At 43.4% G+C, this 23,727-nt stretch overlaps 1 protein-coding gene across 1 annotated transcript in view; it reads right to left on the bottom strand.

Annotated features, from left to right (window-relative positions):
• The window catches only part of BASP1 (brain abundant membrane attached signal protein 1), a 48,241-nt gene extending 25,182 nt beyond the window's left edge, over nt 1–23,059 (bottom strand). The window contains exon 1 of the mRNA XM_072330229.1: nt 22,926–23,059. The gene's annotated coding sequence lies outside the window, so the exon portion shown is untranslated. The remainder of the gene's footprint in view (nt 1–22,925) is intronic.
• Between the last annotated feature and the right edge of the window lie 668 nt (nt 23,060–23,727).

Genomic DNA, 23,727 nt, shown 5'->3' with positions numbered 1-23,727 from the left:
ACTGCCAGGGTCCTTCACATCCCTATGAGACTGGTGAGGTATTGGAACAGGCTGCCCTGGGAGGTGGTGGAGTCTCCATCCCTGGAGGTGTCCATGGAAAGGCTGGATGTGGCACTGAGGAGCATGGTTTAGTGGGCATGGTGGTGGTGGGTTGATGGTTGAGCTATGATTCTGTCATCTACACATTTCGGGTAACTACAGACTCTGAATGATTGAAGAGCAAAACAGCAGACAGGCTGCTCTCTGCAAGCTTTGCAGACAAAAGCATGCACTGCTGTACTTTCAAACAGAACCAGAAAAGACTTCATAAGGGCTGCCCAGAAATGTTTGCCATAGCCCTACCAGTAGCAGTTCTGAGACCAGAAGTAAAAAGAGTACAAGATCTTCAAAACTGTATCATTAAACATGTGAGATTCCACCTGCATACCAGAACCATGTTAAGCAAGTTTGGTACAAGCCTAAGCAAGGAAAAATGCGAATTCAGAGGGAATGCTTCCAGCACCAAGCATAAATGGGTTCTCACGTAGATTTTTGCATCAGTTATGGTAGGAAAGAATGAACTGGGAGAGCAGGAGTAGCTTTTCTTCAAGCAGTGCCTATGCAGTGAGACTGACCACAAAGCATTACAAGAAACTGCCCCTCTACTTCACCTGCATTGAGTTTCCCCTATTGAACTGAAAAACACCTTAAAATGACTAGTCCCCATATGATAAAAAAATAAGCCATGCCTCCAGAGAAACATAAGCTTCCTCCTTGCATGCTGGCCATTGCAGCCAGATAAAGACATAGACTCCAAAGGAGTCCGACTATTTCAGTTGTATTGAGGAACAATGTGAAAATGAAGTACAAAGTTGAAAAATGATTTGATGTGGGATTGCCCCAGGCATGTTAAGGGAAAGGAGTGCCATTATTATTTCTTTCTGAAAGAGAGATGGAAATCAGCTTGGTGAATCAGATTCCAGTGCCAGAAAGGCAGGATGAAGTCTAGCAATGGGGAATAGATCATAAGCAATGAGAGCCCTCGAAGCTCAGCATTTCCAAGATGTCAGTTTTGTGAAATACAAACTATATGTTAAAAAAAGATATCCTCTAAATTCAAGGAACTTAAAATAAACATTCACTATTGCATGGCACCAGTCCTGTGTGTAATAAAACCACCATATACAAGATTACATACCCTCCATTCTTCACTGAACCTACTCCTTAAATTTTAGACTGTGATTCCTGCCACAGCTTGACAAAGGCCTCCTCCCACCCACCTGCATGTTGCCTTCTGCTGCATTCAGCATAAGCAGTTCTTCCTCCCAGTGGTGCTATAGACATTCATTTCAATAATGTCGACTTAGCATAGCAGTCTTAGAGAGAGCATGCAATGCCTTCAGACAGAGCCAAAGTTATGACTTCCATCCTGCATTTATTATAAGAAATGCATCAACTTGCCTTAGCCTCCTAGTCCTAGGAGAAAGAGGGCATTTTACTTTCAGTGACATCAGTGCCACAGCATTATGGGAGGAACATTTCCAGAGCTTTTCAAGCAAGCAACTGTCATCTTCTGATAACTGTGTCAAAAATCATAGAATCATGGAGCAGCCAGGGGTGAAAAGGACCACAGTGATAACTGAGTTTCAACCCCCCTGCTATGTGCAGGGTCGCCAACCACCAGACCAGGTTGCCCAGAGCCTGGCCCTGAATGCCTCCAGGGATGGGGTATCCACAAACTCCTTGGGCAACCTGTTCCAGTGCATCACCACCCTCTGTATGAAAACCTTCCTCCTAGTAAGGAGGAAGGTGATAGCAAAGATGCAGGTATACAGAGCAAGTGATCTGCACCCATCCATTAAATTAGCACTCAGCAAGAGAATAGTCTGGTATTTTGGTAAGGAACCTGCAAACAAAAGGTGCAGAGTGGAAGATCATGCCAGCAATCTTTATCCCAATAGGTACTCAGTCGTTCAGAAGAAATTTGCAATTTTAAGTAATTCAGCTGTCTTATATGCTCAATAAAGAAAAATAAAGTAACAAATTACAATAGTAATGTGGACATTTAATATTATTTTGGAGGAATCAGCCATGCCATTGTGACCAAAAAGACTTTATTTATGTCCGTTTTTTTAATTCTTATGTTTGTGTGCACCAATAGAATAGAATAAAAAGTCCTTAAAGAGTCAAATGGATCCACCTTGAAGCTGTTTACAGCAAGAGGTCTTAAGTAACCGTGGAGAAACACGTAATTACTCAGCACTGACAGTGGTTAGGTGATTAGGAATGGGAAGGAAAATAGGAGTTCCCAATGTGAGTGTGGTCATTCATTTCTAAAGATGTCTTCTGAATGAGAAGATGTTAATACGTTAATTAGAAATGTTCATTTGGGAGTGAAAAAAGAAATGACACAGGAAGAAGTTAACAACAGATTTGCACATAGCCAGGAAGTGATACTTGCTATGGTTTTATCTGTATTTGGAAGGTAAAGGCCAAGAAGCATCACACAGCAATGCAGGATCAAGTAAATTCAACTCTCCCTGCAGGCCTGTGAAACTTCAGTTATGGATATGCCTTCGATTTTACATTCGATTTTTACATACCTAAATTACTTACTTACTGCTAGTATGAAGTGTAGAGGAATTTTCTATGAATTTGAATGCAAGAATCTGCCAGTTAAAATGTGAATGTTAAGCGATGCCTCCACCAAATGAGGTAATCTAGAGAACTGAGATTTCTGCATTGAGGCGTCTACTTGCAGGGGACCTAACAGACTGACTGGAAGTGGAGGTGGACTGTCTCAAAGAATTTCTTAACGCACTGGAGATTTTCATCTAAATGCAACTGAAGAAGTAGCTAATGATTAATGAACAAAAGAAGCTGCATGTTTGAAGATGTTTCAGCACTTAGTGCATGCCAACTGGGTTCCATTCATTCCTGCATCCCTCAATGGAAAAACTGATGCAATAAAATTTAGGCTATGTAAACAACAATTTAAAATAAACCCAAAGCAAGGAAAGACCAGTATATTTGGAGATACTACAAGCGCATAAAAGTACTGTAGCCAGCTGGCAGACTGTGGGACAGATAGCATGCCAGAACAAACTATCCTCTGCCCTGGCAGAAGGCTTTGGCATGCTTTGCTATGTCTGTTGGAACTATATTTTCATGAGGGCTGGCTGCACTAGCAGGGTCTCACCTGAGCTGTGTCAGCCAAGAATGAACTCAGGGAGAGGGAGGAACAGAAAAGAGAAGCAGAGGGTGACAGGGGGCACGTGGTGAGGCAGGGAATGGGACTACTTACAGCACAGGGTAGCACAAGAAGTAGAGATGGGATGGAAAAGAGCTGCAAAAAAAACTCCTACATCCCAAAGACAAGGATTAAGGGGAAGAGTGGGGAAACTACCCAAGGGAGGTGCCTGATATCAGAGGTGTCTGTGCCAATAATTAACTAGAAAGAGATCTGTATGTCTTAGTTGGAGCCCATTACTGCGATAAGGGGCAGGACAGTCAGTGCCAAACTACAAGGACAATGTCCTCTGAGCAGGAACACAGAAGTGCAGTGCCAGACAGGGAGATAACAGCCCAGAAGGGACTAGGGGAGAAGATATGCTGGGTTGAGAGCCCCTGGCTGGAAATGATGTCTGCTACTTGATTTTAGTTTGGGTATTAGGGTGTAAGTGGATGGGAGGAGAAAGATAACAGGAGATTGTTCAGGGCAGCACAACATTCCTGAATTCATACAGCACGATTTCAGTCTTCGTTTCAGTCTCCATAATGAAGTAGATTAAATGTCTGCACTGCATGCTGCCTCCCAAGGGGCTGACAAAGGATGTGTCAGGATTCAGGAGGGCTAAGGGGCAGCTATAATGGGTCCAACATTGAATTCTGTTCAGCAGTTAAGGAATTCTCCAGTTTAAAAACAACTAAACAACAATAACAAATGCACACAAAAATACGCAATATTCTCTCTACTAAACCTACCTCATCAGTGTTTTTCTTTTCTCATTACTTGAGCATTCTGTAATCAGAGCTAACAAATAATTGCCCATTATGTTAATTCAGACCCAAAGCAGCTGTCCAAGAGGAACAGAGGTGAAACAGTCCCCAGTGCTACAAAAACTAGCACATACTGGAAAAGAGGAATGGATTAAATACAGGAACAGGGTTCATCTGCTTTTCCATTCACTCCTGTATTTAACTCTATTACAGTTACTTTAAAGATGGAGACCTCAGACACTGCTGCAGCAGGATATTTTTTTTTAAGTAATTCCAGAATATTTTACTATGCCTTTCTTTTTCCCTGTTCGAATGGAAATGCCTAACAAACATACACACACACAAACACACAAAAAGCCTAAATTTTAAGAAAATGCCAATTGTTTTATGTTCTCAAGGTCTTGGCAACAGGCCGATTTGGCAAGCAGCATCACGGCCAGGCATCAGATGGACATGAAGGCCAGTGACACAAGGCACATACACTCCATATCACAGCTGCATGCTACTGAATTTCCACAGTGGGTCAGTGACTCAATTACATAAACAGTAAGAGTAAGAGATCAAATCATCCCCAACACAGGGGATCTATTAATAAAATAAAGTCATGCTGGGTAAGAAAAATCAAGAATTGCCTAAAGATGAGCTAAGAATATTCCCTGGCTAAAAGACAAATCTGAGTTTGAAGTTACAGTTTCCAGTAAATGTGGCTTAAATCAATCTTCAGTATCTACTGCTTTTTGAAATATCATGCGTGGCTTCACTGCACATGTGATATATTTGAATTCCTGTTATACAAGGAGGGATTGAAATACCTTACACAGTCTGTTTCTAACTCACACTTCTCATTTTACTTTGCTTCAAAGAAGTCCTCATATTGTTTTAATCTCTATGGCATCTGAGGTATGATAACCATGCCCAAGTATGGTCAGCTAATTATCTTCAGTGGGTAATTACGAACACTGAGGATTTTGGCTTTCTCCATCACCAGAATAAGTCAAGGTTTTAAAATTAGGCTTTAAACATAGTTTGTTAAGCTATACAGTGAGAATGGGAGCACCAAATGATTAATTTTTGTAAAAAGTACAAAGCTAAGAAAAATCTTCCTTTACAAGCTAACTCTTTATTATAAGGTATAAGGGCCTTCATTCACAATGAGTTAGGCTTCAAAATGCCGTATAATCCAGGCATATAATTGTTGTTGAGTGCAAATAGTTATGAGCCACACTTAAGTTACAATTCCCTATTCAGACTTACATCACACTGAAGAGATAAGAAGCAGCAAGAGGGGGAGAGTATGAGCACCCTCTGTAAGAACAGGCTGAATATCTCAATTGGTTGTTTTGTAAGGATTTATTGCTTGGTCTAGGCAATTTCTTTCATGAGTCAGTGTTTCATTTGTTTTCTCAGAAATAAATTTTCACTTGCCGGTATCAAACTATCTCAAAACATAACAACATAATGCAGTTTTCCTGGAAGCATGGTCAAGGAATTTCCAATTGTCACCACACGTTATCAGAGTGAGCTTTTAATATTACCTGAAAGACACCCTCTGAAGTCCTGAAATGTACCACAATTTCTGAAGCAACAGCCGTTTGAAAAACAAAACATATGCTGATCTTTGCTTTATTGTTGATCTGCATGTTGCCTCTCATTTGGTTACTTTATGCTGTTCTATGCAAGCAACTGGACTATCTGCCTGGAAATATAAATAGTCTAGAAAGTGGGAACATGGCCTAATTTTTAGTTTTCTTTTAAAATGCCATGAGGAAATTATTTCTGAAGCAGCACAAGTTTCATATACAGTTAAAATGGAAACTAGAAACATTGTTCCAGGAAAGAAAGGAAACAGTCTCAAAATACTTAATGAATTTTCCATGCATTCCTCCATCTGACGAGTTCCACTAATTTCAGTGAACAAGGTGCATTACAACTTCTCACCTTCCCAGTCCATACATATTTTAGACATGAAGAAATTAAATCCAAACAGAAGTGAGAAAATGTAAGCCCCTTGAAAGCAGGGGTTTAAAGAGTCTTCTCAATCTGCTTGTAGCAGTGTTAGGTTTGGAGAAGACCTCAATCAGCATAAGGACACTAATGACTGATTTGACTTTCTTATTCATACTCATGTTTGTTGAGTTGGTAGGGTTTTGTTTTTTCTTTTTTTTCATTTTATTGTTAATGCTTCCTAGGAGAAATATTTGTTCACAATTTGTACTTGTGAGCTAGGACAATGCTCACAAGCCAGTTGTTGAGGCCAACAATACTCATGAAGCAATGCTTTAGTATTAGACTGTGAAAATTGCAGAGCAACTCAAATGAACCAGAATTTCAAGGGACTGCTCTTTACATCCCTCTAATTGGGTGGACACATCAATCCTTGTTAGAGCACCTCAGTGATCCATTTGTTGTTTAGTGAGGCATGCGCTGGAAGAGTCTACTGGCATGCCTTCAGTGGTCACAGAGAAGACTTCCATTGAAATTAAAAATTTAGTTGTCTTTAGCTGCTTTTTAATAAACACGTTTTCCGTTTGACCCACATTAGAAGCTTGCTTAGTTGAGACTTAGAAAGAAATGTTTGTCCTTGCAAAAGAGCACAGGGGACTGTTAACATTCAGATGGGATTACTGTAGTATCTGAGTTTCAGCTCAAAGTGAATATAGTTTCTTCCTCATCTCAGTAAGTTCTTCTCAAAGAGGCACCTTTCTTCTTCTCAGAAGCAGCAGCCTTCAGAGACACTAGAGCCCCCTCATCCCTTTTAATGAAGGGGTTTTCAACCAAACCTGCATGAAGTGAGAAACTGGGGCATTCCTACACCTCATTGGGTTTAGCTCTCTCACCAAGGGGCTCGTGGCACTGTCATGAGCCTCAAAGATTTGTCAGCCCCCATCTTTGCCCCAGAATGCTGCTTACAAACAAGTGCTTCTGTCAACCTGTTCTGATGGCTGCTGGTGTTCATACCAGGGATGATATGCTGAGCCTTGTACTTGACATAGAAGTTACATCACATTTTTTACAAGCTTAAGTTCCTTTGTTCAATGCGAGTTTGTTTTACGGATGTAAAACTAGTAGAAAATGGGGGTTAATGCCCTGTTCCCTGTAACAGAGGAAACACTGTTTTGCTATAAATGGAGTTTATACTGCCTGTTGGTGCTGAGGGGCTGACACCAAGCCTGTTCACATTTGCATGGCAGATTTGGTCCCTATAATGTTACTTATTTGTAGGAGTGTGCAAAAGTAAGGTAGGGGGAACTGGGTTGCTGTCATCTCTGGTGTTTCCATGTTGCAATAGTATCTATTCAATTACCTACAGCCAAAGTTAAGAGGAACTGTTAGGTTTTACAAACATTTCTGAAGAGTCACATGCACAAAATCTAAGCTTTATAATGAAACTCATAGAGTTAATAGTTTCCTAAAATGTTGGCTTTATTAAATTTAATTCAAATTAAAAGAAAGGAACAAGGATACTAAATACTTCAGGCAATGCAACATTGAAATTAGTACTGAGATAGCTAGTTGCAAAGAAGAATTATGGGGCACAAAGCGGGCTATTGCATTGGCGCCCACATTAGAGGAAGTAGCTGGGTAAAATACATGTGAAATTCTACAAGGGGCTGCTAAACATTCTCAGAAGGATAAAATTAGCTCACACAGAGCTTCCAGATGAACACAGCCGTGGTTCTGTCAGGAACTCTGGCACTTGTAAAGCTACCAAACATGCTACATGCATATCCCCACTTTAATGGCTGCTGCATAAGCCAACAGAAATGTGTTGGTCCAGAGCTGAAGATCTGATGGATTAGGACAGGTCCAACAGTTCTCCATTTCAGGATAAAACTGAGAAAGAAATGACGTGGCAGTTAGTTTCTCAAAAATCCCATCAATGATCCTGCTGGACTGTATTGCCTCGCAGCATGGTAGAAAAAAATTCTTGGGGAATTTTAGCAGGCAGGAATTACCTGAAAGATTACTGTATGAAAAGTTAATATAGTAGCTAGGCTCTCCTCGTAAAACAGAGCTTTACACAAGAGCAGCACAATTCCCTCGCTGCCCTGACAAACAGTCTCGTGTTTGGCCAACAGAACTGACTCGCCTCCGTCCAGCAAGTGTTACAGCTCTCCTGCAGCCAAATGGCTGACAGAGCAGACATCACTCCAAAAATCTGCACAGACTGAAGCTCAGTTTTATGGCCAACATCGAAGTGAGCTAAGTGAGAAAACTACAAGCGTTCATAAATTACGCTGAGCAAGCTATCTTCGGGATACAACATTTCATAAACAGTGCTAAGTTCTCATTTACAATGTCAAGGATTTCCTGCCCCAGCACCAGTGTAGCAATTTCCCATGTGCAGCATAGTTCGATTGCTGCCTTGCTGCTCTAATTCTATGAAGGTATGTAATCTGTAGTCTCAGTGACCTGGTTTGTAGTGGGCATCAGAAACTACAGATGAAACAGCTTAACTAAATAGCCCTATATCTTGTGAAGCAAGCTATAAGTGGCTCCTTTGAAGGGATTATAAATATGTATAAAGTATTAATTTTTTAGTCCCCTTGATTAAAACTGGTGGAAATCCCCCCAACTCTCCCTAGTCAGTGTTAAATGAGCATAAAAAACACTTGAAATTATGAACCCAAGTTGTCAGCCTGATGTGATGGCTTTATCATTGCAACCTATTCACTACTTTTAATACAGGAATCAAAAGACAACATTAAAGCAAGAATTTAGTGAGCCTCCTGTAGCACTCCTGCAGTACCAGGATCACAATATTCCTTCAGAGGTTTGGCTCCTGCCCAAGTCCAGAAGTGTCAGGTGTTCTCAGGCATTTTTTTTCTCACCGCTACCATACTGCTCACACCTGAGTTCTACACATTAGTTTCAACTCAAATGTAAACAAAAGAACTGCCATATAAACCACAAGGGCTGGTGCTTGCTTTGCCTGAATCAAAGTAGCTTTAAATAAATAGATAGATAGATAGATAGATAGATAGATAGATAGATAGATAGATAGATAGATAGATAGATAAAGCTTAAGGCTTGAGTTGGTCCTACTTTATGCAAAACATAAACTGACGTGTAAGATGTAGATGGCCACTGCAGACCAGTTAACTCATTTCTGAACTGCACTGTCAGCTTGGACATTCAGTGATCATTGGGCAGATTGAGACTTCTGGCAGTGCAGAAATTCACTTATTAGAATTTAAACCAAAAAAGCATTTTACTGGAAAATTTCACAATTGCTTTTAATTTGCAAAAGTTTATGCAATTTTTTAAGACCCATTATGTGATGTTTCCATGTTCTATTCATAAGAAGGATATGCTTAAAAATGTGGGTTTAGATGAGAAACATGCTTGGTGGAACGTTATTAAAAATGATTAAAGCCTTGGGATGAATGCACAGTTAGGTGATACAACCAAGCCAAATCAAACAGCTCGCTGTTTCCAGCAGGACGGGCTGGCTGCCCACTCCCTTCCCTCGCAGCTGGCCTGGCTCATGGCTGAGCTCTGGCCCAGGCGATCCCAGTCAACCAGCTGGCAGTAAAGGAGCCCAGCCAGAAACAGCAAACAGCAAGTGGAGGAGCACACAGCATGACACCCAAAGGAGCTGCTGGAAGAACCTAACAGCACAGATGGAATCAGATCTCGTTTAAGTAAAAAATCTCGCAGCTTGAAACATAAATTTCAAATTTCCACCCTGTGAGTTTTGCCCCAGTATAAAGTAGTAGGACCAGGTCCTTGGTTAAGATGAGTGCCAGGCACTCAATTGGCATTTAGGGACTCCTACAAATCAAACACTGCAAAATAACAGAAGGGCTGCATAGTTAATTTATGAATTCAAACAAAGACACTGGTTTAGCACTACATCTACATAGCAAAAAGTGCTCCAGTCCCCCCAGTATTTGAGGCTTCTTTTTTGACCTTTTGCAGTTTAACAGGAGAAAAACAGTCACGTGTTTAAGCTCTCTGCTTATAGAGAACCACTTCATCTATAAGTGTGGATATTTCAGCTCTTTTCTCTATCCAGTTCAGGCTGAACCTCAGCATTCAACACCTCAAATCACGGATGTTCTCCTTAGTTTAAAGAGCATGGAGTTTCATCAGCAGACACTCAGACCAACCCAACCAAGACTGGACAACAGTCTGCTGAATATGTTGCTCACTGGCTGCATGAAGGCAAGTCTAAACGATCAGCTGGAATCAGTAACAAAAATTTGAACCTTGACTGTATGCATGGGTTACATATATGTTAAATGATTAACTAGCCCAAAATGGTTAGCCCAAAAGTCTGACCTTTATATCAGCTAGATATATTTGGTTATTCCTACAGAAGCTGAGCTGTTAAGAATTCAAACATTTTCCAGCAGAAAACATTTCACTGGAAGATTCCCAGTCAGTTCCATTATCTTGTTCAAAACTCAGATATTTTAATTAAAATCTCCTTTAAAACAAATAAATAAATAAATAAAAGCCATTCTTCACTTGATTAGGAAGTGCTGATAGGATTTAATTTAAACGTTTCTCCTATCAGTATTACACTTTTCATTTGGTGAAAAAAAAATGCATAGGATGTGGCGCTTGACCAGAATCTATAACATCTACTGAAATATACCCAAATTTCAAGTAGTTCACACTACTTTTCTTGCAACAAGTTTTCTTACTGCAGAACATCTTCAAGGTGTGTTACCAATAGGCACGAGATATATGCTTTTCTTTAATTAACATTCATTTGTCCATAGGCTTTCTATGCTACTGCAAACATTAGGTCATAAGCCTCAAACCTCTACAGACAGGGTAGTTATGTTACAGTAGAAAATTCTACTGTGGTAGATAGCAGTCTCAAAAGCAAACTCCGGTCCTGGAATACAAACATGAGTGTTGATTTTAAAGTTCATGTTTATTTTCACTGGCCTGTCTCTTAAGTAGAAGAGGTTTTTGTAGAAGTGCACTAATTAAGACAGACATATCTGGTTTCTACATGTCAGATATTTCTCTATAACAAACCAGTCCAGCTCTGGAGTTTAAACACTGGCATATGTATAATACTTGAAGATCAAAAGAGACTATTTTCTAGAGCACATTCCCCAAATTAGGTTCCAATATTGTCATTTTTAGCACTTCATCTTGCTTACTGACTGCTTGTACTGAAGAGCATTTTTACTCACACCAGACTCATCCCTAAACTACAGCAAACTCCAGCACAGGATGCTGTCTCCAACCCAGCTTTAGCAGAAGAACCCTATGACCATCCTAGCCCACTGTTCTCATCCAGCAGCTCCTGCACAGAGCTCTGCTGTGGAGAAGAAAGAGAGTGCTTCCCACTACACGCCAGAGTGTGTTCCTCAACCTACCTGGATGGCCTGGTACATCTAGTGCACTCTCCCTTCCCTCATGCCGCCTTTACTAGGCTGGTTTCTCACACAGGGAAAAAAAAAAAAAAAAAAAAAAAAAAAAAAAAAAAACTGCAAGTCTCTGACTAAATGAATCTTAACCTAATGCTCTTTTTTCTTTCTTTTCTGAGCTATCTACCCAACATGAAAATTGGACTTCTGCAGATTAAGAAGATAATTCTTCTTCCTCTTCAGGCAGTGTGAAACTTGCTTTCAACATCAATACTGTTCTTAAAGGATCTCAGGAAGAAAGGCAAACAGATGACAAAAGGCTTTGATTTAATGTTTTGGGAAATAATTGTGTATTATGATTGCAAACACAAGTGTTGCTGTGTCCCACAAAAGCATGAGACTCAATCAGTGCTAGCCACCCAAACCATCCCAATTAACCTGCAATTCCAAATGCTCACATCTCCAACTTTATTAGCAGAACTCGATCACAGTCAAAGAATGGGCTCCATAATCCACAAGGCAAGTACAAGAAGTGGAATCAAGCCCACAGCTCCAGCTCTGCTCCCAGACTTGCCTCTCTTCATGCGACATTCATCTCAGAGATGCCAGCACACTGTTGTGAGTGGCTTGAAATTCATACCGAGCAGAGCAATCTGGCAATTAGCAGCTGAACAAAGGTGAGCATTTCCTCATCTCTAGTAACACCAAGATATGGGCAACGAGCCAAAAGTCTGATTCATCAGACAGAAGCATACACACAAATCCTGCAATCGCTTCTAATCAGCACACCACTACTTTCAGTGAGCACACAGGGAAACTAAACAAATCTCAGGTTGCCCTCAGGTACAAAAGGCAGACTCATTTCAAACTCAGTCCCAAATAGCTGCAGAATGGGCAGCCCCTGTATTGATCCAGGAACTTCAACAGCAGCTGCCCACCTGCACACAAAGTAGAATGCAGAGGTGTTTGTTCACCTAAATGTTACATCTATTCAAAACCATTTATGTATACACATCAAGGATTTCTTTAGAAATGAGCCTAATTTATATCAGGCTTAACCTTCAAAGCTATTGTTATTATGCCATTAAGTTTGAGCAGCCATGTGGTGAAAGTGTGTGTATAGCCTTTGTTACACAGCTAGATCCTCCACTCATCTGTGGAACAACCCCACAAACGTTTCTGCAGCCTATAGATTAAGTAACAAAGGATGTACTAGTGTCATACCGGTCAGCATTGCAGCCGTTCTCAGATGCAGTTGCAACATTTCATTCTGGGCTTACACAGCAAAAGTTTCAAGTGTACCCACATGACTACATGTTATCGTCTTGAAATAAAATTTAGGAACTAAAAAGCCTGGGTAATTTTAGTAAGCTTTACACCCATTCCTTCATATCAGCTCCACTCTGAAGAGCGGCCTCAAATGTACAACACATTTCAGGCATTCTACTGGAAGTACTCAACAGAGATCTGTCCAACAGCCTGTGCTGTCCAGAATCAATAGATTAAATCTCTTTGTACCAGCTTTAGAAAAGCTTTATTTGTACATTTCACGTTAGCAATTTATCTTTTGATCTCTATCATTCTGTGATTTTAAGAGAGCTCAGGCCCACTGCTAACAAATAGGCACATTTGGGAATGACTTTCTTTCAATGGAACTAATTTCTCTGCACTCTAGCAGAAGCTCACTCCAAAGGTTCCTGGTGTGCCTCATCCCACAAACTGTAGGGCTGGCAGGGACCTCAGAAGCAATGTGAACAATCCCACTTATTACCCCAAGGCAGAATGACTAACACTGAAGTGATGCCTCGCTGGTGATACTTACCTGGTCTTAAAATAATTATCCTCTTCTTTACATTGCTCAAAACCAGGTTTCATTGATCGTTCACATAGTTTACACAGGCACCCATTTGAATGGTGTCTCTTTTATGCTGCACATGACCTATGCAAGTAATATGTCTAAATGTCCGATGCATAGTACATGAAAGGTACATGAAAGGAAATTCTTAACTGTCCATTTTAGGATAGAAAAAAATTAGTTTGTTCTTACATTAGCAGTAAACATTTCACACAACATGATGTATTCTTGCCCATCACTGGTCAAGAAAATCTTTATGGTTATTTGGGCCACATGACTACAGAACAGTCTTTCTTAGACACGTTTCCACTGAAAATTATTTCTTACAATGATTTATTAATTTCAGATTACTCTTATCATTTTAATCTAGGTTACTGACCATCTTCCATCTGTTACAGAACAAAGGATTTTCCACACACAGCCTGAAGTCATGTTTGTCTGCTCGAACATCGGTAGCCCCATTTCTTACATACAGCACAATCACTTCCCAGTACTCCGTGGTAGAACAGAGAGATTCCTCCTTGTCTTCATGAGAAATGTGAAGATGACTGGAAATTATCAGGTGTAATGTTAAGGTAAAAACCTATTTGTCCATATTAGTTAAGATGAGTTCCCTCTCTTTTTTATTTCAGATTATGGGCAAACGGGAGGTATTCCCAGCTGTGGAAACAGTCTCTTAGGAACAACGGGCAGATTTAACCATGAACAGATAAATGTTCAGAAAGACACAACGTTATATTTAACTGTCTCCCTAGCTAATTAGATTGGGGAAGCAGAATCATATCATTAGATTAATTAAGATTAAACAGGGCATTTCTAATAATTAAGTTAGGTATTTGGTCTCCTTTCCAGTGTAGGGAGACAATGATCATAGTGAGTGCATCAGCTGATGGCTGGTACTTCAGATCATGTGTGCCCCAAAGACACAGATCTACCAAAGCCACTGTCTGCAAGACAGCACAGAAAGCTTCAATGGCCGGTCTCACTTGATGTGTTTGCTTTAAGAAGGCAACTCAGTTGGCCAGAGGTCTTTCTTGTCTGGAGGAATCCCTGAGACTACTCACAGGAGTGGTTTCTGGACAAGAAAGGTGGGACAGGTAAGAGGTGCTGCAGCTCAGGAGCAGAACCACCATAATGACATTAGGGGCCTAAATGTGGGCATTGGAAAGGCACTTCAGGACCAGGAAGTCCTTCAGAAGTTTGCTATGACTCAAAAAACAAACAAACAACAACAACAACAAAACCAACCCCAAAAAGTGTTCTTGAAATCAAAACTATATACTTGAAATCAAAACTATACTTTATACTTCTATACTTTATTACAAAACTATACTTTATACTTTAGAAACTACTCTTGAAATGAAAACTACACTTTATACTTACATAGAAAAAAAGGTGTATAAATTTGCCATCATTAATTCATTTGGCCTGAACATGGTACTCATCTTGATGGCATTCATAATGAATTTGCATGACAATTGTGATGTTGTCTCTCTTAGTTATAGATGTGACACTTTATCTAGGCACAGTGCAAATTCACAGCAATAAGAAGTGGATCCAAATAAAGGTATCTTGACAGAAGAAACTCATGCCAGCTACTGGCCTTCGTGCAATATGTTGCCCATCAAAGCCACAACTTGGCAGATTAGCTTTGTCTATTATAAAAGCAAATATGTTCCCCTGAATATGTGTTTTGGAAGATTTTGTACACAGTGATGTAGTTTGTGATCTTGCAGTGATTTGTTTAATGTCCCATAGCAATCAAACGGGTCTAGTTTCCCTGGAAAACAAGACAGGCAAAGCAAACTAACAGATATATGGTTGTTGTTTTTTTTTTTTAATTTAGTCTTGAGCCCATTTTGCTTAAAGTATCAAGTAAAAAGGAAAAAAATAAAATAAAATAAAATCTAATTCCCTTCCAGTCAGCAGAAGAAACCACATGAATATGTTTTTCAAGTGATAAAAAGTTAAAAGGGTTGAATGCTTCAGGCTGGAAGAGCTCCAACATGTCTATATTCAAATAAGATTTGCATAAAACACTGTTTAAGATCAAGTTCTCATGTTGATATGATCTCATTTAAGTGGAAATCTAGATTTAGGAGCCATATCCATGCAAAAAATTGGGGTCTGGTAACATTACAAGTTTAAGAGTTTAAAATTAATGTTTGGCAATAAGTCATTCTGTACACATATTCCTGTTTATGACAGGGAATGAGACTACATTTAATCTTATGGTGTAGATTCTACTGCATTCTGTACACCTGATAGTGCACGTTTCATGTTAGCATGTGATTAACAAGATGTTCTGTGAAACACATTGCGCTAGTTCACAGCTGAAAATACAGACTTCTAGAGAAGACAGTTAAGGGAAACACCAACATAACCAGTATGACAATTAACTGAAATTTTAAAAAATAATAATGAAATAAGAATAGAAATGTTATCTACTCCAAGAATAATAGGAAGAACAGAGAACATATTTTGCTGGGGAAAAAAAAAAAATATATATATATATATATATTTATATATATATATATGAATGAGAGGTAGACATTTGAAAACATTTGATTATTTTTTTTACTGCAACACATTTAGAAATACATGGTGTGCACAGAGATACATAAAGGATAATGCAGTGTTTCTATAAGAAAATACATGGAGTGGCTTCTTAAACCAGAAGCAAGTGTGCAAAAGAGCTTCCTGTTTGAAATAGAAGGGAAATAAAGGCTGCAGAGATAAATATTTCTGTTCTCAGACCATAAATTTGCTGCCACTGTTTTAAAGCAAACTCCTGGATACACATTTTTCTTAACCACAAATCTGTTAGTACAGAACTGGTAAGATGTTTCATTCCTTTCTTGTCCCCTCTTAGCTCTGTGCTTTAGATTGTGTGGGGCTTGCGTAGTCAATGACTGTGAGAGGGCAAACAAAGCCACTTCATCTCCCTCGTTACCATCCTCCCTGTACCAACTCCATAGCAGAATGGAGGTTGCAAGTATATAATGTCACAATGTTTAGCCTGTTTTGAGCAAGGGGGATCCATTATAATTGTCATTTGTTGACTCGATGTTTGCTTTTCTCCATAACACCTTGGTAACAGCATTGTTTCAAGAGACGTTTACAAGAACAAATACCTGTAGGTGATTTGCAGTGTAGTTCGAACCCTTAGTAACAGGAGCTACCTCAAAACTGAAGGCACTTTCAAGACATTATGGCTTTGTAGGTTGCTAATACACTGCACTGTTTGGACAGGAATGAGAGATCTTGAGGGGTGCCACACTTTCATTGCCATTGCCATCAACAGTTTGTTCATGAATCCACTCTTAGCTGCCTTGTCCAGAGAAGAGGATGAGAGCTGAACTTCCAGCAAAACTATTAATCATTCTTGTGCTTACAGAAAAACTACTATTATGTTCATTTTCTTGAGCGCTGTTGTAGATTTTAATACTACACACACCAAAATAGAGTATTTGCAGGTGAGCTATTGTATTTAAGTGCGTATGGCAGCACTGACTTAATTTTGTTCTAAAAGTGTCATTCACAAAGGCAATGTCATCAGTTCAAGGCAAATGGGGGTAAAGCTTGGGCCACCATGCAGAAAGCTGAATGCTCTTCTAAATATCACTTAGGGAGCTGGGCACAGAGGATAACACTAAAATGGATAATTTAGCGATCATAATACTGACAGAATATCAAATACCCACAAGCAGCTTAAAAAGGGTTCTGCTGGTGCATGTGCACTGTAGAATGGTTTTCTTCAAGATGAATACCCCTGCGGGCAGGAAAGGAGAAAGGCACAGTACAGGAACAGAAAACAAGTAAGTCCTTACCAAAATCCTTATCCATGAATGGCATCGGTTCCAATAGAAAACACTGTATGCCAAGGAAAATACTTCACACACTCCTTGACCTCTTACGTCCCATAGACACCAGGATGCTCTTGGCTACAAATGTTGGAGTTATGCAGAGTATATGCCAGATGCATCAGATAAGGAAAAACTCACCACATTTTCTTTGGCCCACTAATTTATGCATGTGAAGATGAGGATCAGAGATTATCCCAAGCACTGGCATACACTGTGGAGGCCTCACTGACTATATGTAGCTCCTAGTGAAAGCTCCCAGTGAAACAAAGCTATGAACCTTACTGTGTTCTAGTCCCACTCAAACAAAAGATGGAATGGAAGAAGCTGGGAAGTCTGGCCAGATATTCATTTTTAGTCTTTGGGAACCTGTTGTCTCCCTGCTTTCACGGGGCTCTTAGATGTGGAAAGGAAAGCAAAAGTCAGTGAGCAGCTTGCTTGCACACCCCTCAGTGAAACCAGCTGCTCCCAGTAGGCTACACACTCAGTGGTGCACAGCATGCACACCAGGCTGAATGGTGCTGCTAAAGAGCCAGCTCCACTCTCTTAGCCTATCTGTTGGAGAAACTTGTTGTTTAGAGCAGGCAACACATCTTCCTTATTTCTCTTTTTTATGAAGGCAAGATACCCAGAAAAGCTGCTTTCGCCATCCCAGAGCTCACTGAATCTGCTTCCTCCCACCAGCTCAGCACAACTAGTATCAGCAGTCAGTCATGCACTTACCAGTGCTGGTCAAAGTACAAGCAAATGGAAACTGCATCACCTGAGCACCACATCTAGTAGTGACAGGTTTCATGCTCTCCATTTGCAGACACCTAGTTTTGTACCACCTTCAGCCTGCTTTTCACTTGTTTTTGTTTTCTCCCAGAATTACATGCTTAACTGATTTGAGTAATTGTGATTACAGGAAGCTGATGTAGCATTTCTCAGACTCCAGCCTATCTTGGATAGCTGTATCAGAGTGTTTGTCATGTCTTTACCCTCCCAGGTTCTTTCATAACTGTGGGTTTTCTCTAGTTTCCACATGATTATTTGCTCTTGTTTTGTGTGTGCTTCCCTAAGGTTGTAAGATAGTGAGGCATGTATCATTTCTATTGCTGATGTTCTTTGTTTTGTCTAACACTGCTTCATTTCTTCTCCACAGTTCAGCAACCATCTTAAATGTCTGGCAGATGCATTCTGCTGTGTGACCATCAGGTTTATCCTAAAACGTTTAATAAAGGCAAGCTGCAATTTTGAGTGTAAGCCCCTCCTTCAGCAGCCAATCCCATAAGGAAAACAGCAAGAGCAGAAAATAATCAGACAAAACAGGCTTTTATCCATTGCATCCCATTGAGCTTTTAAGGACCGTTGGAACAGAAGATGGCAAGCAGCTCTCTGATTTTACTACTTGAACAGGAACAGCTTCCATTTGTCATAAAAAGTCATGAGGGCATACACTTCTGCCATTAAAAGTAATCCTATGGGAAGCCTTACCAATGCAGGTGTTTGGTTTTTGCCTGGAGTAAAAAGTTACACTTCAGCATTGTGTTCATAACCTCCTAAAGGCATTGTGTAGGTACTACAACCAGCACCATGACCCATGATCAAGCCTCCATCAATATACCTCTGCAAGCAGCAAAAGGTAGCGGGTTGAGGCCCCGTCTTATTGCACATTCAGCAAATCATTCATCAAAGCAAAGCTTGGTCCACAAGCCCAACAATTTACATTAAATCCCAAGTGGATGCTGCTCTGAAGAGCAGTTAGGGAATTGCTTGTAAAATTCTATCTTTTGAAAATACATTCAAATTCCTGCAGGGTAAAAAATAAAATAAAATAACATGAAGTAAATCCCTGTGGCTCTATTACCAGGCTAAACCCTAAACTATGCAACACCTGACCCCAAAGCATGTGTCTTTCCCAGAACTACCGCATTGTGCTTGGCTGCCAACACCCTGCAAGCCAGGTCAGCGATGCAGGCTGCTTCAGTTCTGCTCTGCAGAACACAACACCAAACACATCAAAAGAGATCTGCCTCCAATCTATATCCTAAGACAGAAGGGTTTTATTAATAAAACTGTTTCCTCAGACTTAAATTCCTTTAACCGTACTTAAGAGGGAGTTACTACACATCTTGCCCCCAGGCGAAACATGACCATTCCACACATGTTAAAAATCAGTATCTCTTTACGTTTATTGGTGTGTTGAAAAAAAGTCAAAGGATTTCTTTTTCAGACTGTGGCAAGTTGGGAATCTTTCATGTATGAGGAACCATGTCGCTATCAACCAGTTTCTATTTTGAACTTATGAATTTTCATACCGCATACCCAATGGCTACATTTTTATAATAGCCACATCTCTCCATCTTGAAGTAAGAGGCTTAGCTGGCATCTTGCTTTAAGGACAGCTGTGGGATACGAGATGCTGCAGAGAAGACTTTGAAGCTCTCTCCATCCTGCACGAGGTGTTTCCCCCCCTCCTTCCCCCTGCACTTTTGTTAAACTTGAAAGCATTTCCTACTAATGCATGAAACCTCTATTATGCCGCATATGGTTTCTATTTTCAAGTCTCTAATGATTTCAGGAATTTCTTTGATTTCTCTAGTTGTTACCTCATTCTTATCATTCCTGATTGACACAGAAGAAACAACCCCCAGCCCCTCCTAAGCATTATTTCTTTCCATATGAAGCTGTCTTGATGGATGTAGAAGTTCAAAATGGCCTTTGTAGGAAGGAAGGTGGGGCCTCAACCATGGGTCGATAAATCTATGTTACATTTGAATAGCATCATTTTTCTTACTTGGAGAACTGAGGCATTAACCATCAAATCTGTAGTGTGCCTAAGGATGCTACACTCACACCTACAGACCTATGTCAGCAGTGAGGGTTTTAATACAAATCTGCATGCACAAATAGAGCATTCCCAGAAAGAAATACTCCACAATTCTTGTTTTCATCAAGTTTCCAAATCATTAGCAGCTGAATGGTGGCCAGACACCCGCAAACGCAGACACACAGAGTTCTCCCACGATGCCATGACAATGCCTGGTTCTGCCCTGCAGCTCCTGCGCTGTGCCAGCTCCGTGTGCCCTGTCCACGTGCGGATGCCAGCACAAGGCAAGGACTGAGCCTTGCTCAGCCTCAAGCTGCCCTTCTGTGGTTCGTGGTTCACTGCATCAGGTAAAGCTTTCACTGGAACACAGCACACATACAAGAGGGTTCGCTCGGAAAATTCAATTTATTGCAGAGACTTCACGTCGAAGGATCAAAATAGACAAATGCTTAAGGACAGTTCTGGTGGCAGTTTTGGAATTACAGAGAGATTCTGTAATCTCATGGAGGGGTTTGCTCCAAAGGTGTGCCTGCTCCAAGACAAATCAATCTCCTACTACCGCGCTCCTATAGCAGCGGCTATTGTACTCCAAATGCAAAGAAGGATGGAAAGAGAGGAGGGGTAAAAAAAAGCCAACAGCAAATCATTGCTTCATGTAACAACAGCACTGGTAGATGAACCAGTTCTAATGCTGATTCCATTTAACTGGATGTGATACTCTCAGAGATTCCTATCAGCAGAAGAAAGGGCTGCGTGATTGCTTCTTGGCAGCGGCATGTAACAAATGCCCCAAATTACACAATCGGCTGTCTCATACATGGAGCACAGAGGAACAGGCAGAGCCTCCATGAATTTCACATCTCTTTGGGTTTGTTCCATCCAGAGAACATCAGTGCTCTCCAGTGAAACCCGAACAGCCCCGTTAAAGAAAATATTTACAGCATACAGTCCCACCAGCACAAAGATGACAAAGCAACGCTGCTCACTCGCGTGGCGCTCCATGAGACAATGAGCAGGAACAGCAGTGCGGAGCCCTTTGGTCACCCCCCTCCTTTTCCTCTCCCTCCCACCCCAGTGAAAGCTGGAGGCAGTTCCCCGATGCCTGAAACCCCCAGACACAAAGGGGCTGCAGGGCAGCATCTCCTGAAGACTGCCTCACAGCAGCAGCCAGTGCCGCACTGCTCCCACATGGCATTCCTAACCCCAAATCGGTGTGCTTGGGTGGCGCCCAGCAGGCAGAGAGGTGGTAGCGGGGTGCGTGAAGGCTCACCGCTATGAGTGATCTCAGCTGGGAACATGCAGGGATCCTGACCTGAGGCCTTGGGATGGGTGCTTTCCAGCTAATCACAGAACCATGGGGGTTGGAAGGGACCTCCCAGCGATCACAGAATCCAACAGCCGTCTGAAGCAAGCTCCCTAGGGCAGGTAATCCAGATGGCTACCTGGAAGGCTGAAGGCTGGGCTGGGAGCTGGCAGTTCATTGCTCTACACTTCAGGTATCTATAGAACCTAATCAGTGTTCATGAGGGAAGCAGTCAAACCCATGGCCACCCTCATGAGGAGCCCACTCGCACCATTCTTTTGTCATCTCTGCACTTGACAAGAACATCGTTTATCTCATCGGAAACAGACGAGCCATTTGCTGACAAAATCACCCCATTACAGCAGGCTGCAGAGTGCCCACCACACAGAAACACGTGTCTCAGTTTGGGGCAGGGGCACCCAATGGGGCGGAGGAAGGACAAGCAGCAGTTCCGATGGCGAGACGCAACCATTTGAACAAAAGAGATTCCAAGATGTCGCACTGAGAAAAATCTTCCTGCGGAAAGCTCTTTCCCCCCTCCCTTCCGAACCCCCCTTTCCCGGCAGCGGGGGATGCTCGGGGGATGCAGGCACACGGGTGGCTCCCCCTGGCGCGTCCGTATCGCTACGCGGGGATGAACCGCAGCGCGGAAAACACCGCCGAAAGGACCCGAGCGCGGACAACGGGGTCCAGGGAGGGGGGGCCTTCCCCATTTTCCATCGGTGCCGAGGGGTCATTTCGCGGGATCGGTGGGGAGAGAAGGGATCTTTGGAATTAGCGGGCAGCGCCGCGCGAGATGCGCACCGCGGGTGGAGAGCGGGCTGGGGGGCGCAGTGAGCTCCACCATCTCTCCACTGCCCAGTGCGGGGCCGGAGCTCGGCGAAGAGCCGGGGGGGGGTCCCTCGAGGTTCCTCAAGGAGGGGAGGGGAGTGGTAGGGGGCGGCTTTGTTCCATCCCGGGCCCGATCCCCGACGGGGTGGGCCCGCGCCCCCGCCCGCGCATGCGCCGGGCAGAGACAAAGGAGCGGGCGCTGGCGGCCCCCCCCCCCCCCGTGCGGCAGTGGGTCGTGGCAGGGGGATGTTGCGCGTGTGTCCGGCGGCGGGGCGAGGACACGCGTGTTCGTGGGGAGAGATGGAGGAGAGAAGGCAGCGGGGTGCTGGGGATGTACGGTTTCCTGGGGATGGGGGGTTGAAAGTGGCGAAAAAGGGATGAAAAACGGTGAGGAGGAATCTCCTGGGAGAACGAGAAGGCGCTCGATGAATATTCATGGTACGCGAGGATGGAAACCGGGCGCTGGGGCAGCGCAGCACCCCGTACCCCGATACACCCACCTACCCACTACCGCGTCCCGCACCCGGTGCCGGGAGGTCCCGCCCGGCTGGGAACCATCGCGCTGCCGCCCCCACAAGGAACCCCCCCGCCCCGCGCTCAGCCCCCGCCGAGAGGTTCGGGGGTGCGCTGAGACTGAGGGTTTTCTCCGCTCATTGTTAAGAAATCGGGCACAAAACCCTCTCGTTCCCACCACACCCATCGTTTCCTGCCCCCCCACCCCCACCACACCCCACCCCGAGAAAGCGCCGTCGGGCATTTAAAACCCCACGGCATCGCCCTCGGTCCGCTTTGTGCCTCGAAGCCTCTCCTGGGCTCCGTCCATCTCTCGAGGAACCGCTCTCCCCACTCTCCTCGCATCCCCGCACCGGGAGGGAGGGATAAAGCACGGCGGGCTCGGAGCCCACCGCTCCTCTGCCCATCGCCACGCACGGGTCGCGCTGCTCCTTACCCCGCGTGCTGCCGCTGCCGCTCTCTGTGCCTGTGCCGCGCTGCCGCCCGCCCCGCGCAGCCCGGAGCCGCTGTGCGCTGCGGCTGCCGCTCGCTCGCCGGGCGCGGAGTGCCTCGCGCTGCTGCTGGAGCACTGCCGCCGCTACCGCGGCTGCTGCCTCTGCATTTCTCGCTCTCGCTCTCTCTCTCCCCCCTCCCTCTCTCTCCTCCCTCCCCCCTTCCCTGTGACAGTCTGTGGGCAGTTCAAAAGCCACACGCACTTATTTATTTATTTCCAGGCCCGGCGGGCGGGGGTAGGGGAGAGAGGGGTGCGCTGCGCGACGCTTGCGCGTAGGGGGCGCACGGGGCCGGGATGTGAAACACCATGGGGGGGCTGCACACTCGTCTTGCAGCCTTATATATCCCACCGCACCCCCAGAATAAAGCAATCTTGGGGAGCACTGTGCCGTCGAGGAAGGGCAGGGAGCGGCTCCTGAGCGGAGCGGCGCTGCTGGATTCTCCGCTGCATCCCCAAGCCCACCCCTACGGATCTCGGAGCCGAGGCGGGTGGAGGGGCTGCAGGCGGAGCACCCCCTCGAGAGAGCGAGAGAGCCCACGCAAGAGGTTCTATGCCGCAGAACAAAAGACAGGACACTGAGGGAAGCAGCCCTGACATCGGGGAACGGAGCTCTCCGGTGCTCGAGGTGCGCTGCCCCCAGCCTCCCCAGCCCCACCGATGCCGCACCGCTCCCCCCACTCCCCCGGACCCTGGACCCGCCCGCACGGCGATGAGCGGAGTTGGGGCGCCCCCTGCTCGGCGTCGG

Source organism: Excalfactoria chinensis, chromosome 2 (assembly GCF_039878825.1).
Source record: "Excalfactoria chinensis isolate bCotChi1 chromosome 2, bCotChi1.hap2, whole genome shotgun sequence".
Lineage (NCBI taxonomy): Eukaryota > Metazoa > Chordata > Aves > Galliformes > Phasianidae > Excalfactoria > Excalfactoria chinensis.
The sequence above is the reverse complement of the archived record's forward strand: the minus strand, read 5'-3'. Positions and strand labels throughout refer to the sequence as shown.